Source organism: Lissotriton vulgaris, chromosome 11, assembly GCF_964263255.1.
Source record: "Lissotriton vulgaris chromosome 11, aLisVul1.2, whole genome shotgun sequence".
Classification (NCBI taxonomy): domain Eukaryota; kingdom Metazoa; phylum Chordata; class Amphibia; order Caudata; family Salamandridae; genus Lissotriton; species Lissotriton vulgaris.
Window position 1 is genome coordinate 605,553,067 of NC_141699.1, and position 20,287 is coordinate 605,573,353.

Here is a 20,287-nt window from a genome sequence, read left to right on the forward strand (position 1 = left end):
TGAGCCAACTTGTACTGCCTCTGGGCCTGTGTGTTCGGGGCTCGGAGGGGTGTCATCATCCAAGGGCAGAGTGCATATCCTTGATCACCTGTGACAGTGCAGAGAGACATGAGTCAATAGTTGGTTATGCATGATGTGCTGGCTCACTCACTAGTTCATTGGTGTGTGATATGTGTGACTTAGTGATTCCTGTTTGACATGTACTGCTTGTAGCAAATGCGCTGCATCAATGTGTATATGTAGCCTCACTGCTGCTCCTCCCTCCCCAAACCTATTTACTAGTGTGCGCAGTGTGGTTGCATCACTTGCACTCCTACGGCACACCATTGTCATGCCTGTCTGCGCATGTCCACAAGCCTGACAACGACACTGTGATGTTGCGCGTTGAAGGTGGGCGGCCACGTGTGTGTAGGCCTATGGGTAGGATAGGGCACACACAGATGTAGAGTTCATGGTGGCTGAACTCACGATACGGTTGAGGCTAGACCTTTGGCTTATGCTTTGGTAATAGCGACACACACAACAGTTGGCATGTATGATCCCGGACCCCGAGCGGGCTTGCGCTCCTTCATGAATCCCTTTGGCCGAGCCCGCACTCCGGGGGCATACTACATTGCAACATTGTCCATTGCGGGACGGGTGGCGCCAACACTACTAAACTAAAAAAAGAGAGAGTTTTCCCTAATGAACCCAGAAAGGACTGGGAAATATTGTGACAAAAAGAAGATTCCTTTCTGTGGCTTTTAGTTAAGATCTTAAATGTAACTTTTAAGACTAGACACCTTCCTAGAAAACTATTCTGTCCTCAATTACACATATACCAATCAAAACATAACTTAGATTATATCAAAACCATATTTATTAAAAAAGAAAGGTTTTTTATCAAACAACTTGATATAAACAATTTCTTGCACATAAAATTTCATACATATTTCATTATAGATCACAAAAAAAGAATTCAATATATCAACATGTAGAAAGTCAGTTAAAAAGCCAGTGTTGTCGACGCGTTTCGGTGCTTGGATGATTGGAACACCTTCCTCAGGACTATGTTAAAAACTTCTTCAATATTTATAGCATTTTTCAATTTGCGGTACCAGTCTTGATCCTGGAGTTGAGGTAGCCTTATATAATCTCCTACGCCTCTGCTTTTTCGTCAAAGGATTTTGTAGATGTTCGTAGAGTCGTGCGAGTTAAAAGATACACTCCACAGGGCTTTGTTTATTACAGGTTATGCCGGTTGTATCCACCTTCCCACTCCTTGGTTTATATGGGGATTGTAGTGGTCGTCACTCCTTGTTTTACTTTAAGGCAGCCTTATCATCTTATTGTACGTAAGCGCGCACCGTCTGCCTGGTCTCCCCGGTCTCCAGTGTCAGTATGCCAACACTACAACAGAGGCACACGCATTAGTTACTTCCTTGGCAAGGCCAAAACGTAACTATGCCTAGAGCCCTGGGGTGATCATCCACAGCCCTACACTGGACTGTCGTACGCCAGCCCACTCCGCTTATGCTTACAGGGGGGTACTACAGCTACATGTCCTAGGTCTTCCCCACTGCCTGAGGTGACATGGTTACGTCTGCTGTACACAGCACAATGTAATGTGGTTGGGCCCAGGACCCTTATGCATACATAATGACCACACGGACACACTTAGATAGTTTGTGGAACTAGCTACGGGCACGTGCGCATAGCCCCTTTTATTGCCAGGGTCACATGTCCAGTGACGCCTATGCTGGATGGGTGTGGGGTGAGTGTAAGCCAGCCCTCAGGGAGTGGTTGATGCTGGCAACAACTACAACAGTGGTCAGACAATCAGAAGTTCAAAGTTCAAACAGCATGGGTCCATGACTTGAGCTGCACAGAGTTAGTGGCCCCGGATGCACTACACCCGACACAGGCACACCGCCAGGGGACGTGACTTGTGGTGCACTGAGGTAGGGCCACGAGAGCTGAGCGGGTCCTCGTGAGGTACTGGGTTTTTCAGAACCGGTACTGATCCGGTAACCCAGCGGTGTTAGGGATAACACCCGAAGACCTCGAGTACTTTCCTGATTCAGACCACAGAAACACGAGTCTTCTAGGTGAAGTCAAAGTTGTAATTTATTGGCTGCAACCAAGTAACAAGCGTCCTAGAAGTACAATAGCATGTAGGTTCTCAGGAGACTGCTCAATCTTACAGAACCAGGCTTCTCTTTTTATGCAGAAAAATGGGCTTCAGGCAAACATTCTTAAATTTACAGTGCAAACATTCTTAGATTTACAGTAGGCTATTCACATATTTTTGCTACAAAGAAAAAGCAGAGTCATGATGACATTTTCACATTTTAGTGTGTTCGGTTCGTGATCAATTACCCGGCAAGGCCCAACATTCTCATCAGATATCGGTGTACCCCCAATAAAACCGGGCTCCTCCTCATCATAAAGCAAGAAGAAGAAAAGAGCAGAAACAGGTGTGAGCAAGATTTGGGCGGGGGTGTGTGTGCGATGGGTACAGTTTATGGCCTGTGTGCGTTGATGCTATCTCGTTCGGCCACTGGGTGAGGAACTGACCGAACAGGTTTGGCTTGGGGCAATGGTTCCAGCTTGCCCAGGTCACGGAAAAGTCAATCTAAGGTGTACGTGTCCTTTGATATCGAATTCAGCTGTGGCAATAAGCCTATGTGAAGGGCAACTCACAAAATGGCTGCCAAGCGTAAAATGGAACCCAAGGGTTCAAAAACGAAAATGACGATTTCGAGGTGCAAACGTTACTCGATTATGACGAAAATACTTGTGCATAGTGTACTAGCCATTATCGGTCTTTTGGTATAAAAATCGTCATTCTATGACAAAGTTTGTTGCACGAGTCCCAGAATTTTTCAGGAACTACAAACGCTCCTTTTGCCCTTACATAGGCAATTAAACCTAATCTCATGCTAATCTGAGTCCAGGTCTATATTCCTAAAGTCATTGAGATGTTGCTGTAACATCATTCTGGTACTTAGTTCGTCTTATGACGCAGGCTTCCTTACACATGATGTAGCGCAGAGGCTACATATTGCAGGAGCACACTGTACGCACAGACAGAACAGGAAAAGAATGGCTAAGACCATCCCAATGACCATCAGAATTTTCCATCCCCAGCCGGATATCAGTTCCCAGAACCATCCCATGAAAGACCAATCTCCTTTATCCGCATGAATAGATTCGGAAATCTTATGTAGTTTGGAGATGGCCTGGTACACTGTTGGGGCGTTATCCGGTATGAAAATACAGCAACTCGATTGGATCAATTTACATACCCCACCTCGGTCTGCAAGAATGACATCTAATGCGGCCCTGTTCTGAAGGGTCATAAGTCGGTCCGACTGGAGCTCAGCAGTCAGATTACTAAGGGCACCAGCCGTTTCGATCACGGTGGATTCAACTACACTTGTCAACTGGCGAATGTTCCTGCTGTTCACCATAGGCCCCCAAAATGGCAGAAAACCTTTTGCGAAATCCCCAAATTCTTGTTCCGCAGTGTCGTCTTTACTCACAACACCCCTAACTGTCCTTGTCCTATGGTAATCTGCCGCGGCCGTGTAGGTGGGTGGCAGCAGGAACGAGATGAAACATGTGCCCGAAAAGTCAGGGGGCAGCCATGTATATGCTCTATCGTGGCAGATGAAATATGTACCCTTTGCTGCTGAAAATGAAGGGGAGGTCTGGGACGGGAAAACGTACGTTTCGGTACAGACACTATTCCCTAACTGAGCTCTGGGGTTTTTGCCATTTCCCTGCAGACACAGGTGACCTTGATGGGGCACTATCCAAATTGGGGAGGATTTCTTTGCTCGACTCTCACTTAAGGAAAATTCCATACTTCGTTATATTCCATCTACTGTAGGCTTCTAGTTCGTCTCTGGGGAGAGTTCTATATGTGTCGATATTTTGGCTCATATTCCTGATTCCTACTAATAGTGCCCTGTTGCTTGAGTTGTTCCCTGTGGAACGTGGGGAATATGGTTCGAGGGAAAATAGGAACAACGTTTGAAATGCCCACAAAGAACCGTAATAGCTAAAAGGCAGGACAAAATACGGGATACCCTTATCGGTCGTGTGTGGCATAAGTCCACATACCCAACAATTTGTCGTATTTATTACAATCTGGTGTTGGTGTAGAAGTTGAATGAATGAGTTATTTATGAACTCCAATCTCCTGGCAGACTTGTGTTCAGGTAGGGGGTGAAAAGAGTGCGAGGAAGCAGTAGGAGGAGGTATGGGCTGTGTAGTGGGTGCTAATAAGACTCGAAAGGTGAATAAAGCATAGCCTATTAAGAACATCATTATACTACATAACATAAAGATGCATATTATCGAAAATTGCATTTTTGTCATCACAGTGCATATTCTTGCTTTAAAGTTCGCGGGTTTGGCAGGTCTCTTCATCTCGGAAAACTCCATCCACTCTAATTTGCTGCCCGCGGCGGGAGGTTGATTCTGCTACGGAGTGCTTCTGTTAGTTTAGGGCAACTCCCTTAGACCAACAGAACTGTCGACCTAATCGTCTCCAGCTGCACTCCGAAGACTGTGGCAGCCGCGGCCCTAGCAGCAGAACCGGATGGCGGTTCAAAAAAAACAAAAATTAGCAAGTTTCCTAGATGAGAGCTGCACGAAAAAATGAAAAAAGATGTATTTGTCCATAGTCATGGGTCTTGGCCTCAAATCGTAGCGGTTCCTGCCAGGCTCTGTGTGGTCCAGAAACAGGAGTTCAGGCTCCGCAGTGTTCAATCGAATCGATGGAGGCACAGCTTCTTGCAAAATGTTGTCGCTTTCTTTTTCAGAGTTCCTTCCTTTTATACGAGCATCGCTAAAAGGTATGAAGCAAGGCACAGTCTCAGCCTCGGAGTCAGCAATTTTCTCCTGGGCCCAGCGGTCATAGGGCAAAGGTAAAGGTACTTGTTTAACATGCACACCGTGTACCCAGCTTTTCTTGCCGTGCACACGGACTGCGGTGCGGGTTGCCAGCAGCACTTGGTGGGGTCCCGTCCAGCGAGGCTGTTCGTTCTTGGTTCGCTGAAAGTTGCGCACTAGGACCCATGTGCCAGGTTCAATAGTGTGGCCTGGATCGTCAGAAACTGGTGGTAGGGAACTGTGAACCTGTTGGTGCAAAACACGTAATTTAGTTGTCAGTTCATACAAATAGTCAAGCAGCACAGGATGCTCTACTTCACTAAACGTTTTGGGTCTGGGCACTCCCCATATGTTGGCCGGACGACCGAAGACTATTTCGTAGGGACTAAGTTTCACTCTGGAGTGCACAGTCATTTTGGTGGATAGGAGTGCTAAGGGTAGAGCGTCAGGCCATGTAAGGCCAGTGCTCGCTTGGATTTTGGCGAGTTTTAGCTTTAGAGTGCCATTGTAGCATTCTACTAATCCAGCTGATTGGGGGTGATTTGCAGCGTGGAACTTTTGTCTGATGCCTAGCCCTTCGCACACTTGCTTCATCACTCTTCCCACAAATTCACTTCCGTTATCACTCCAAACCATTCTCGGCATTCCAAACCTGGGGAAGAACTCTTTCACAAGGGCTTTCGCTGTGGACAAGGCAGTGTTGTCCTTTAGGGGATATGCTTCTACCCATCTTGAGAAGGCACAAACAACAACGAGTACGTATTTTAAATTGTTGCACCTCTCCATGTGGATTAAATCTAGCTGCAAAACCTCGAACGGATACGTATGAGGAGCAAAATGACCAGCTGGAGTTGGGGTTCCCCTACCAGGATTGTGTTTCAGACATACCATGCAATTCTTGACCACATTCTCTGCACATTTAGGAATTCCACTATTCTGCCATACTGGAGCCAACAACTTACAGATCCCTTTCACACTGATGTGAGCCATTCCATGAGCCATTGTAACCACTGCAAGCACGTACGCATCGGGTAGCAACCATCTCTGATGCTCTGACAATTCAACCCAACAACCCTTTGCATCCATTCTACCCGTACTTTCTCTCCACATGTTCAACTCTTTCTCTGTAGCCTCAGACTGTATTGACTTCACACTCTCTATGGTGTCCTCACACATTCCAACATCACCTACCCATCTTGCAGGGCCTGCAACATACATTCGGCTCATCACATTCCTGGCTGTTTCTTTCGCTACTTCGTCAGCAAATGCATTGCCACGACCAACATCATCAGTCACCCTCTTGTGAGCACTACATTTCACAATCGCAACTTGTAGAGGCAAAGTCAGTGATTCAAGAAGCTCATTCAACAACTGACCATGCTGGATCTTGGCTCCATGCGAGGTCAGAAATCCACGTTCACGCCACAGTCGTCCAAAACTATGGGCCACGCCAAATGCGTATTGGCTATCAGTATACACATTTACTTTCATTCCTTTCGACAACACACACGCTCTTGTAAGTGCAATCAATTCTGCTGCTTGAGCTGAATTATGTGGAATACGTGCAGCTTCAACGACTGTATGCAAAGTGGTGACAGCATATGCTGCAGTCGTGTCACCATTCGGAAGCTTAAAGCATGAACCATCCACCCATAAGGTACCATCGCTTTCAACAAGGGGAGTATCTTGGAGATCCATTCTCCCTTTCGTTTCTTCTTCTGTTCTGAGAAAACAATCATGCTGCTCTTCAGCATTCTCTGTCTCAACTGGAATTGGCAACAACGTGGCTGGGTTTAATGTGCTGCATCTTTTGATGTGCACATGACTCGCTAACAAGGTTAGTTCATAACCAGACAATCGAGCACTAGTTAAGTGCTGTGTCTTGGTTCTGGTCAGTAGCATGTCCACTGCATGTGGAACCATCATCAGCAATGTGTTATTCATCACTAAACCAGCAGACTGTCGAATAGAGACAGCTGCTGCCGCTGTTGCTCTCAAACAACTTGGCAACGCTTTAGCTACTGGATCCAAAGTCGACAAGAAATATGCACATGGACGCTGCTTGTCTCCAAATAATTGTGTCAACACCGATAATGCACAACCTTCTTTCTCATGGACATACAATGTAAAGGGCTTGCTGTAGTTGGGGGTACCCAACACAGGAGCCGAACATAATGCTGCGCGCAATTCAGAAAAACTTTTCTGACACTCTTCAGACCAAGGAACGGGATTGGGTGTATCTTTGCACGTTAATGCCACCAACGGTTTGGCCAGCAAAGAAAAATTTGGAATCCACTGTCTACAGTACGATGTAATACCCAGGAAAGCACGCACTTCTCTCTGTGTTCTTGGCACACTTAATTTCGCTATTGCCTGAATTCTTTCTGGGGTCAGTTTCCTCCCCTCCTTCGATAAGAGATGACCTAAGTAGGTCACTTCTTGTCAACAATATTGTAATTTTGAGAGGGACACTTTGTGGTGCAGATCACACAAATGACGCAACAAAGACAACGTGGCTTCTCTACAGATTTCCTCAGAGTCTGCAGCAATAAGTAAGTCATCAACATACTGAATGAGCGTAGCGCCTTCCGGTAAAACGATCGTATCAAGCTGTGTTTTTAGAGCTTGACTATATATTGATGGACTTTCACAGTAGCCCTGGGGAGCGCGTTTAAAGCGGAAACTTCGTCCTCCTAAACTGAAGCCAAAAATATCCCTACTTTCCTCAGCAATTGGGATGCTGAAGAAAGCATTCTTCAAATCAATCACTGAAAACCATGTTGCAGAGGCTGGAATCATAGTCAATAGGGCAGTAATGTCAGGAACAACTGGAAATTGTGGCACTACTATTTTGTTCACCTCTCGGAGGTCAATCACAAATCTGTACACAGGTGGCTGAGAGGGGTCAGTTCGTTTCGAAACAGGACTATTGCAAACTTTGCCTCTTGTCTCTTCAATCACATCTTTTTCAATCAAATCATAAATGATCGCTAACAACGCTTTTTCACCTTCACTAGAAATTTTGTATTGGGGAATTCGTGGCATCCTAACATTAGCTTTCAAGGTCACAACATATGGTGGTATTTCCAAGAGACCCACATCGTTAGGACCAGTAGCCCAAATAATATTAGGTAGAGACAACAATTCTGTCGGAATTTTATCCCTTGACAAATACATTGAAGAAACCACTTTCTTACCTAGTGTAAGTTGTACTCCAGAAGGAGAACAGTACAGAGTCGCATACAATCTTTTTAACAGATCCAATCCCAACAAATTTTCACTACAACCTGTTGTCAGAATAAGGGGTGCTTCGAATTCACAAGGACCAACAGACAGGGACATAGGACATGAAATCGGGTTTCTAACCGTGGCGCCAGAAAAACCTACAGAAACATTCATTTCGCCAGACAAAGGTGCGCCAGGGAGTTTTGAGTGCATCATAGAACTCTTTGTAGCACCAGTATCCAACAGAAAAGGTTCTGACACACCTGATGTAATCACCTCAACGTATGATCCACTCTGATCTACTGGAACTGAAACAACTCCCTCTCTTTGTCTATGGCTGTCCTAAATAATAATAATAATAATAATAATAAAACGTTTGTAAAGCGCCTGGCTGCACAAAACTGTGTGTCCCCGCGCTAACTGCTAAACAAATCAATCCAGAGGAGTAGGGGCAAGGGGCTCATCCGACCACTTAACAATTAGGGAATAGGTGAGTTTTTAATTTTGCCCTGAATCTCATTTCGGAAGGTTCCATCCGCAGTTGGAGTGGAAGAGCATTCCAATATTTTGTGGCCAAGTGACGGAAGGATTTTCCTCCCATTTTAGCTCTTGTAATTCAGGGTAGTTTGAATAGCATCATGTCTGATGATCTTAAGTCTCTAATCGGACAATGAATGGTAAGAAGACTTCTAAGGTAATTGGGGCCTTTGTTGTGAGCTATACGATGGGCGTAGCAGAGACTCTTGAATCTAATTCTCTCCTTAATAGGGAGCCAATGAAGCTTTGCTAAGGCTGCTTTGGTAGATGTTTTTCTTGAGAGACCCAGCACCAGTCGGGCAGCTGCGTTTTGTATACATTGAAGCTGGTGAAGGCCCTTTTGGCTGAGACCTATCAGGAGGGCGTTTCCATAGTTCAAGTGAGGTGTTATTAAGGCATGGACTATTGTTTTTCTAGCACCAATGGGGATAAGATCAAGTACTTTTCGGAGGACTTTTAATATGCCAAAGCATTTTCCTGTTATTTTATTGACTTGGGTCTTGCCGGAGAGGTCTGAGTCCAGCATGACCCCTAGATTTCTCACCGTTTCTACAGGGCTGGGCAGTTTTCCCAATTCACTGGGCCACCATGCATGAGACCATACGGAGATTTCTTTCCCTACCACCAATACTTCGGTCTTGTCTCCATTTAAACGGAGACAGTTATTATCCATCCAGGTCGCTACTGCCGACATACAGTTTGAAAAATTGGTGGCATATTCTCTACTGTCCGGAGTTAGTTTGAATATCAACTGTGTGTCGTCAGCGTAGCTAACAATGCCCATCCCAAAATCCTCTACAATGTGTGCCAGGGGTTCCATATAGATGTTGAATAACGTAGGGCTCAAACTAGAGCCCTGTGGAACCCCATGGCTGTCCTAGCAATCGTTATTTTCCAGACACTCATCTTCTGCATAGTAATCATCAGCGTAGTACTGAGCTGTCCTACCAGATGCGTTATTCTGCTGATCAAACCTATTCATAGAATTTTGAGGTGGAAGGGAGCGTGTATTCTGAGGGACGTTTCCACGTCCTCTACCTCTAGGTGTCTGCTGAAAACCTCTACCTCTAGTACCAGAAACACCATTCATGCATTGTAATAAAACGGGACAGTTATTCTTATAGTGACCCTCTTCTTTGCAATACGCGCACTGATTGGGAACATATGGTAAACGTTGTTGGGAAAACTCTTTTCTTTGCGAGTTCCCCGAATACTGCTGAGGCTGCTGATAATCGTTCTGATAGATATTCTGACTACCATTGTTCTGGCCACTACCACCACGTGGGGGGTATGCTTGCTGTAACAAGACCTTCGTTTTCAACTCTTTAGTTTTCTTTTCTGCTCTATCTTTCTCATCTTTGTCTCTATTTTCATAGTATTGCGCAGTGGCCAATATCTGCGCTGAAGATGAAACTGCCCATGAACTCTCCGAATCCTTCAACTTCTTACACAACTCTGGTAGTAGATTGTGCACGAATTTATCGACAAACAGTCGTTGACCACCTTCTGTACTCATATCTTGACCAATGTGGTCGACAAACGTTTCTTCAAACCTAGTGAAGAAATCAGACACAGTTTCATCTTTCTTCTGCTTACAAGCAGACAACTTATCCCAATTTACGCGCAACACAGGCATTATGGTTTTCATGTAATCGATGATCTTACCAGGGAGTTCAGTAATCGAATCCTCAGGCTTAGCACCGCCTACTTGCCTATTGTCGGCGTCTCTAAGATTAACCCATGTATCACCCAATTCAACCGCATGATCTGTATGACGAATCTTACTCCAAATAGGTTGTGGAACAACATTGCCAAACAACATGTCGATGTCTGCCAAGTTCATAATACACGAACCCACAGTCTGGGTCAGCTCTTTATAGTACCCTGCTGGGTTTTTGCCTGGATCAGGCAAATACTGCTTAATGGCTAAAACTTCCGCACGTTTCCAGGAGACATGTACCCAAACACGCTGAAAATGAGACGGTACAGCTGGTGGATTATTACCCGGACCAGCGGCAACTGTTTCTTTCCATACAGGAGGAACCTCTCTCATGGGATACTGTCGCGCTTTTCTCTTAATGGATGAATCATGTTCAAACAACGACTGAGAAATACCCTCATTCCTGAATGACAGTAATGTTGCAACTGTTTTGTCCACATCAGAACCCACAATCGTACCCTTTGCAAACTCGAACCGGACGCGACACAGCTCAGGCGGAATGGGCTTCAAATCATTTTCCTCCAAATCCTCATAAAGAAAAGTACACATTTTATCAAAGACATACCTCTGCTTCGGTGCTTCCCATTGGCGGAAGACATCCATAACAGACTCTAACTCATATCTTGCGGGGTCGTTAACCCATTTACACGCAAGGCGATCCAATATTTCTTTCTCTCTAGAATCAGGCAGTTGACTACGCAACTGTGTGCGTTCCAAATCAGGGGTCGTACTATGCTACCCAAAGAAAGGAGAGAAGAGACTAGTAACAGTGTTTGTCATTCTCTGTCGAACTGAAGGAGAAGTCGACAGGACAGGAGATAAAGCAGATTGAGAAGAAGCTAAGGCAGGAGCAGTAGTAGAGGAGATAGCAAGAATAGGTGGATAAGTCGTAGGAGGAAAAGACGAAGCAGGTAGCAAAGTCGGTGGCCCTTGAGAAGGTTGTACCGGAGGAACAGGGGGTATAACAACCATGGGTTGCACAACTAAAGGTTGTGGGGGTGCTGTAGCATTTTGTGCATAGGGGGGTGGTGAACTTAACAAATGCGTCATTAGGGGATCTTTTTCAAGCTCTTTTGTTGCTTCCTGTCCTTTGTGCGGTAAAACTGGGTAGCACTTATCTACCGCTAGTTTCGTTATTCTACGCATTTGTTCGCTCTCCTGTTCTTCCTCATTATCCCTAAACGCAACGGCAGCTTGTACCATTGACATACCTCGTTTGTTTTTCTTCGCTAATTTAATTTCTTTCTGTTTGGCCTCCTTATGCCATAGGCGGAAAGAGTCAAACATTACCGGCCGGCCTCTTTTCTTAAACAGTTTAACTTCAAGATTATCCAGGATTTCTGTGTGAGAAGGTGGCCTGATATATAGTGCTCACTATTCTAGTGATCACTGTTTATCATTCCAACAACCCTTATTGATGATTGGTTGTAATTCAACCTTATAGACCAGCTATCCTAGTAGCATGGACAAGAGCAGTCTTCGGGCTAAACTCTAGAGGGCGTGTTAAGCCAGCTCTTATACCATCACATATACCCCTTGAACACGAAGTGAAAGGACACCACACAAGTTGTTATGAAAATAAAGTGTATTTATTTATAACAAGACTACCCTGGCTCTTTATGAGTCAGGGAGCTAAGCACAATACAAAACTCTTAAGAAAATACTTTAAGTTGCACAATTTACACAAATGCCCGAGGGGCACGAAAAACCATATACTATGAAAGTGGAATGCGAAACACTAGCAGGTAAGTAACTATTCTCAGAGGCTTTGGGATCGCTAGGACTGGACTACTGAACCTTTAGATTACGAGCAGGAGGCCTAGGGAGATCGGGTGCAGAGTGTGCACTCTCACGCGGGATGCGGAACAAAGTCTATGGAGGCTAGTAAATGCAAAGTTACAGTTATCGGACGAATCCGACTAGATAGGCTGAAAACGAAAAAGGATCTGGACCCTTGGATAGTGAGGCTATGCTGGGGCACCGAAATGCCGAAGTTACCTAGCCCAGGGGCTGCGGATGCATAGGTCTGGAAAGACGTCGGGAATCCTCGTTGCAGTCTATGGAGCCTGAAAGAAGAAGTTGCTGGCAGGCGACCAGTGAAGAAGTTCGAAGTGATCCAAGCCTGGATCGAAGATGGAAGACACCTGTAAGCAGAAGGGACCAAGTTCTGAATCACTAGCCAGTGATTAGATGGCACCAGGATGGCACCGGACGAAGTCACCTCGACCAGGTGAGTGGGCGACGCTGGACTCTGCAGTCTCTCGGACCAGGAGGCGTTGTCGGTGACCAGGATGGAGGGGCGAGCTGTCCCACGATGTTCTCTGCTGTCGACGTCGCTGGACCCAGGATTGGGGCAACAAGTCTTGGCAAATGCAAGCCCACGCAGTGGACTTAAAATGGCGTCTGGAGTGGACCAGGAGGTTCCGTGGTGCTCCTCTGTTGGAGGGGAGGAAGAGCCAGTCTGGGGCAACCAGACCAGCAGTGTTGATGTCATCGTTCGTCGTCGGGAAGGCCACAAGCCAGCGGGCTAGTAGCCAGACAACGCGGTGAGCAGCAAAGAGCAGAAGGGCCCCACGCAGATCTCGTGGAGGCTGGGAGGCTGAACTTCGGTGCTGGAGCTGCTCAGGGTTGGGGCTTCTCGGACCCCAAAGCACTCACTCGAGGATCCCTCGGCGGTCGTGCTGGGCAAACGTCGTGCAGGCTTGAAGATGGCCGGTCCCTCGAGGTCTCGTCGCACCCACGGATCTCAGCTGAGCTGACGATGTGGGTAGAGGTCAGAGGTGCCAGGGAAGCCGGGTCTCGTCGTGCTGGTCAGTCGGATTCCGGAGGAAGGACGTGCAGCAAACCGCAGTGTTCTTGGATGGTGCCTGCGGGTGCAGGGTGACTACTCCTTAGTCACAAGGGAGAAATCTTGAGAAGAAGTCGAGAGTTCCTTTCGTAGAAAGTAGTTTCAGGATTCAAAGATGATCTAATTTGGAAGGGGGCCTGCTCCTACCTTTATCCTGCAAAAGGGGGCAGGCACGCGACTAGGTCCTGCCCAGGGGTGGGACCAGGAAGGGGGGTGGTTACACCCCTCTCCCATGCCGGACTTCCCCCAGCTCAAGGGCTGGTGTGCCCCTAGAACTGGTTTGAGCCGGCCTATGCATAGTGAGCACCGGGGTGCCACTTGTAGTCACCTTCCTCTAAAGCCCTGCCTACCTGGGATACACAAAACCCTGTCTGGGATGGTGCTAGCACCGCCCCGGACAGGAAACCCTTTGTCCAAGCACTCCTCGCTGGAAGGACTCCCAGCAGCAGGAGGTCAGACTCGTGTCTGTGGTGGCAGCATCCATTTTGTGGAGCTGAGGCTCGAGTTAACTTTAACCGGGGTTCACAGTTACATCCATGTCGTGTCCCTCTAGAAGGGTGGAATGCTAACCCCGTCGCCAGAATTGGCGAGGGGTTAGTATTCCAATTCGTATGACACCTTACTCGACATGTTTTGATAAAGCGATACCAGAGTTGGCATATAACCGCGAGGATTATAATGCACTTAAGAGTATATGGTATGCGTTATCATGGAACAGCTATTAGGACTTGGTTCCGCAAGCTGCAGACAGGCTCAGCTCATGCCAGAGCACCATCTCACATAATTCCAAGCACTCTGCCTTCAGGATTGATAAGGCCTGCCATAGGAGTGACTGATAGGAATACATGTGTCCATTTTAGGTTTAGATATAGGTATACTATATCTACAGCAAAGGGTGATTACACCACCTTGCCCCAGCTGTCGTGCAGCCAGTTGTGTCAGATTTAGATGGCCAGCCAGGGGTGGCATAATACATGCTGCAGCCCCTGGTAGGCCCTGGGTACACCTAGGCCCTGTGTACAGGGACTGATAAGGTGGCCCAGTACCAATTGGTGAATGTACCTGAGGCACATGTCAATTTAGTGAGAGAACAGCTAGGCTGTGGGTCTGATTAGCAGGCCCACAGCCAGAGAAAGTCGTAAACCAGTGAAGCAAAAAGCAAAAATCTGGGGTGATCATAGGATTGCAGACCCTACTCTCCTACATTCTGTGTCAAAGCTATCATATTGGGGCCATTTTAAAACACCATCCTTCCTGGTGTATTTGATCCATACTTCATTGTATGTGATGGGGCCTACCCCATGTTTCACATATAGTTCATAGGTTGGAGTTCCAATCAGAGGAACCGGACACGAGTCCTCCAATCGGGAATCCCTATTATTACAACCAAGACAAAACAAATTTCCAAGTCTGCTGAGACCAGGCATCTTCGCTCACTAGTCTAGCTTCAGAACTTCAAAGGATTATTGATTACGATATTTCTCGTGAATACACGAGTCCTTCGGTTTTGGTGCTTGCAAGTACCAAACAAAACAAAACTAAGGACTAACTGGGAGGCGCTCCACTTATACTTAACTGAGGTATTGATGGCTTCACCAGAAGACTCGTCTATCGTTTCGCTCTACAAACATCAAGGGTCCAAATCAGGGCGGCAGTCAGGGCAGCAGTCCTTCATAGCCGTCGGGATGCGGAGAACCTCGCAGCAAAGACCTTCGGAACCACGTCGACATACAGGGGTCGCTGAAGTGGCTGGCCTTCCTCCGGAATTTTCACACGAAGCTCCTCACGAACCTCTGGCTTGGACCAGTACCGCTGATACCGCCCCACGAGGGGCGCCAACTGAGGTACTGGGTTTTTCAGAACCGGTACTGATCCGGTAACCCAGCGGTGTCAGGGATAACACCCGAAGCCCTCGAGTACTTTCCTGATTCAGACCACAGAAATACGAGTCTTCTAGGTGAAGTCAAAGTTGTAATTTATTGGCTGCAACCAAGTAACAAGCGTCCTAGAAGTACAACAGCATGTAGGTTCTCAGGAGACTGCTCAATCTTACAGAACCAGGCTTCTCTTTTTATGCAGAAAAATGGGCTTCAGGCAAACATTCTTAAATTTACAGTGCAAGCATTCTTAGATTTACAGTAGGCTATTCACATATTTTTGCTACAAAGAAAAAGCAGAGTCATGATGACATTTTCACATTTCAGTGTGTTCGGTTCGTTATCAATTACCCGGCAAGGCCCAACATTCTCATCAGATATCGGTGTACCCCCAATAAAACCGGGCTCCTCCTCATCATAAAGCAAGAAGAAGAAAAGAGCAGAAACAGGTGTGAGCAAGATTTGGGCGGGGGTGTGTGTGCGATGGGTACAGTTTATGGCCTGTGTGCATTGATGCTATCTCGTTCGGCCACTGGGTGAGGAACTGACCGAACAGGTTTGGCTTGGGGCAATGGTTCCAGCTTGCCCAGGTCACGGAAAAGTCAATCTAAGGTGTACGTGTCCTTTGATATCGAATTCAGCTGTGGCAATAAGCCTATGTGAAGGGCAACTCACAAAATGGCTGCCAAGCGTAAAATGGAACCCAAGGGTTCAAAAACGAAAATGACGATTTCGAGGTTCAAACGTTACTCGATTATGACGAAAATACTTGTGCATAGTGTACTAGCCATTATCGGTCTTTTGGTATAAAAATCGTCATTCTATGACAAAGTTTGTTGCACGAGTCCCAGAATTTTTCAGGAACTACACTCGTCGATGTCGAAGCTGAATGTCGCAGAGTGTTTCGGGGGACAGTGGAAGGTGTTCTTCCAGGCCATGATCCAGAGGGCAGAACCAAGCTGAAACAGGCAATATGGAGGAGATGAATGCTACAGACTCATTTTTAACACAAAGTCAGTATCAGCTACATGATGATGAAGACAACCCCCAGGCCATATTCTCAGACGCTACCAAAGTTGAACCAGAGAGTGTCCATGAATTGCGGGGCACAAGGTTAGTGGAACCAGAGCTAAAAGGGGATGCAGCCTGCCATGAGGCCTGTACAATGGTATAAACTCAGCCATAAAGAAATCAAGACTCAGTTCCAAATGTGTGACCTACTTGACTGCAGTGTAGGCCGGAGGCAGAAGTCAGTAGGAGAAGTGTGGCTCACTGGTTAGAGCAGGCAGACCCTGAAGCAGAGGTCAGACCCGGGACCAGGGTTCAATTCCCGACGCGGCAGGGTCTTGAGCTCAAATGTCCACGGACTCGATAATTCTCGCTTCGGTGCCTGACCTAATCATGGGTTCACACTCTGCAACTCTGGGCATTAAGCTTGCTTAATCTCCACAACGGCCCCCCGCTGCGGGATGCCTGGCTTTCACCTTGGGGATGCCCTGTAGGGGCTATCTCACAGGGAAAAGCCAGGACGGGATCCCAAGGCAAGCGCCGGGATACCTCCCCGGTGAGTCGAGCGCTATATAAGAACATACAAAAAAAAAAAGTAGGGGCCGCAGCCACATGTAGTTGGCTTGCGATGCACAGTGTTAGGGGCACCAGAGCAGTTGTTGGTAGTGTTCGATCACCTCCGTAACGATGATCCTTTTTTCCTTCAGACTGAACCGCGTCTTCCTCTTACTCCTCTCCTTGCATACAATGATATGAATTCGGCCATCACGAAATCAAGACTCAGTTCCACATGTGTGACCTACTGGACCGCAGTGTAGGCCAGAGGCAGCGGTGGAGTACGTCAACGAGAAAGGAGTGCTGGGGGCCTGTGTCACGGAGGCCGTGATGGTCTGAGAAGGCTGCCAAGGTCTCGGCTTCTGGCTTGGAGCTTGCAACGCCACGTGGTGGGCCCTCTTTGACACACGCCGGTGTCTGCAGGTGAGCAGTGAGGCCTGGTTGCGCAGGGGCGGCCAAGACAGATCTGGGGACCAGCGGCTTGGGGTGTAGCAGGGGCACAGAATTGCAGGCACCACCGCTCACTGCGTCGGCTTCGTGGCGGGCTGAGAGGCGCCGCCCTGGCAGACACGTTGGCAAGTCCGGAAAAATACGATGCCCAGAGCAACATGCTTTTTATTCACACCCCTACGCTGGCCTGGCATACGCCGGGCCAACCCACTCCACTTACAGGAGGGGGCCGAACGAGCTACATTTCCCTGATCTTCCCCACTGCCTGGGGTAACATGGTTGCGTCCACTGTCCACCACACTCCAAACACCAGCAGTATATGCCCACAAGGACATGTCTGTGGTCTGCATACTGGAGTGTGGCCAGCACATCCACGCCACACTTGACATCGAGTACATTCTCATTCATAGGTCACTTGCCTCCTTTGCACATGCCTGGTTCCCTCCTCTCCCCACATTCTGCTATTGTGTGGCTGAGGTGCCATGCCGTTTATGGCTTGTGTACATGGCTAGCCCAGGTTACCACAGTAAGCTGTGCTGTCGTGTCTGGTAGGTAGGCATGTTGTTTGGCATGTTGTATTTGAGTTTTTAACAAGTGCATTCCCAGAGTTGTGAGTTACATAATTATGGAGTTGAGGTGTGTGGTGTGTTCATTTGGTACTTACCAAGGAGCAGTACATTTCCGTAGGTGCCAGCCTCGAAGCGCTGGTTGATGATGGACTGTCAGAAGATGAAGGAATCATGCACACTGCCTGGGTAGTTGGCAACAACATTGGTGAAGAGGCCCCGGTGGTCCACTATTGCCTGCACATTGATGGAATGTGTGTACTTTCTGTTGCGGAATTGTGTGCAGTGTTGGCAGGGGGAACAAGTAGGACATGTGTGCAGTCAATTGTCCCCAACACGTGCGGGAAGCCAGCTATGGCGTAGAAGCCTTGCTCGGTCTCCAGCTGTTCCTGTGAAGTGTGGGGGAAGTATAGGTGCTGGGGTAACAAGCTGATGATAGCATTCAAGACAGGTGTGAGGAACTTTGATTGGTCTAGCTGTGAGACTCCTCCGACTGTGGCGGTTGTTGGTTGGAAGGTACCAGAGACCAACATGTGCAGCACAGCCAGCCGTTTTGGCTGCAGAGGGATGTTGGTTGTCCGCTGTGTTGGTACTGTCAGCCTGTGGACAATGATGGTCAGGATGCAGAGGATGGTTGTCCTTTTGAGCCTGTAGTGGGCAATGACTTCGTCTGGCTTAAAGTCTGTGAGGCTGGTGCATTTTCTGAAGGTCCGCTGTCTTTGTCTGCGCTGCCTCAGATTGTAGTCCAGAGGGGAGATCCCGGGAGCAGGTAGCAGGCCTGGGTGTAGCCCTCTTTTTTTTTTTTAAACTTTTTTTTTGTTTCATAGCTAGACATTGTACATCTATTCATTCTGGTTTACTCACCAGCGTACATCGCGACATGTTAATTTACAGTACAACATAAGTATGACACAGCCATTTAGCCCACAACCCGGAGGTCGGGCGGCGTTTGTAATCAATGTCGCAAGCAGTACCTGCGTGATAAAACCTTAGTCACTGTGTGTCAGAGACGTCTAGCATCTGCTTTTATACTTCCCCACCCTACTAATCACCTAAATAACCAAACCCATGCACTTAGTGGTATGTGCTACTCAAGTACTGTCAGTTTGGAGCTTCGTCCTAGTGGTATTGATTAACTACCTGTAGTGAACTACTAGTAGTGCTCTGTTCCCCATCCTATTCTTTATGGAGTCATCAGCCGAAGTTTTCTTACTTATTACTTTAGAACACACCATTTGTTGGGTACTAATAGGTCCTAATATACTACAGGTGCAAAATGTTTCGAACTTCCCCACTAAAACCCCCCCTCCCCCCCGAACTGCAGGTGGAGTGGGCAACGACAATTTCTTCCAACAACTCAAAAGGAGGAGACCTGTTGGATTCCATCTATGCATCCGCATCTCACATGGAACAACTCTCTAGTCTTTCTTGGTTTATTCTTCGTCTGGGGATAGGGTATCACTCAACACCCTCACTAGTCCGGTCCATGTGCGCGCTGCTTCCAAACTTTACTCATTGGCCGTACGGGCTGCCTGGCGCAATCTGATCATGCTCTCACTATGGGCCCATTTATGGAGTTTGTTCGCCCATCGCTTACTGGACGGACCCTCCCTTGACTTCCAGTGCCAAGTGATTTCCCTCTGGGCCAGAATGAGGCCCAGATCAATGAATTTGCTAGCTAGCTTGGTCTTCCTGGTGTGAGGAAACCACAGCAACAAACAAGTCGCCATAGTATATTCCACTTGCCTCTCAGTAACCTCATTAAGAAGCCTTCCCACCTCAGTCCAGTATGTTCCCAGTTTCGGACATTCCCACATCATGTGTTCTATCTCTACATTGGGTGCCAGGCATCTGGGACATGCCGCGTCCTGCACATGGAAATACTTCCTGATCTTTCCCGGTGTTAGGTACGCCCTGTGAATCATAAAGAAATGTACCTGCTGAAATCGTGCATTCCTGCATCCCTTCCAGGTCCTTAACATGATGCGGCCCCAGGTTGCATCTGGTATCGACTTCCCTACGCTCGTTTCCCACTTCTGCTTGAGACCCGTTAGAGGCATCAGACCTTCATTTAGCATCCGTGTGTGCAGGCAAGTGACCGCCTTGACCGTTCCCTCCGCCATCACCACATATTGGCAAGCCATTGTGGTCTGCGGTTCTGACTGCCCGGTCTTCTAATGTTTCCGCATCGCAGTGGTGACTGCCATGTGCAATAGAAAACCTCCGTCAGGAAGTCCGAATTGTTCTTGTAGCGCCCCATAGGGCAACAACTCGCCATCGGCATATAGGTCGCCCACGATTTGCAGCACCATCTCCTCCCACTCCAGCATGGAGGGGACCAGTCCCCTCCATGTGGCAATGCGGTTAGCATGCCTAGAGGGATCTCAGGTGCATACGGGTGCACCACTTTTGCTCTCTTTTGACTCCTATTCCAGCACATCCTCAGGGTCCTCTCCTCCAAGGTTAAATCCCGGATCACTAGGTGCTGTTGCATAACTATATAAGATAGGACATGCCTCGGTATCCCCGATCCGCGCGCTTCTTCTGGGCCCCTAAACTCCTGTGCTATATTTTGTGTTAGGATCTGCAGCTGTGCCGCCAAATAATATAGTTCAAAACT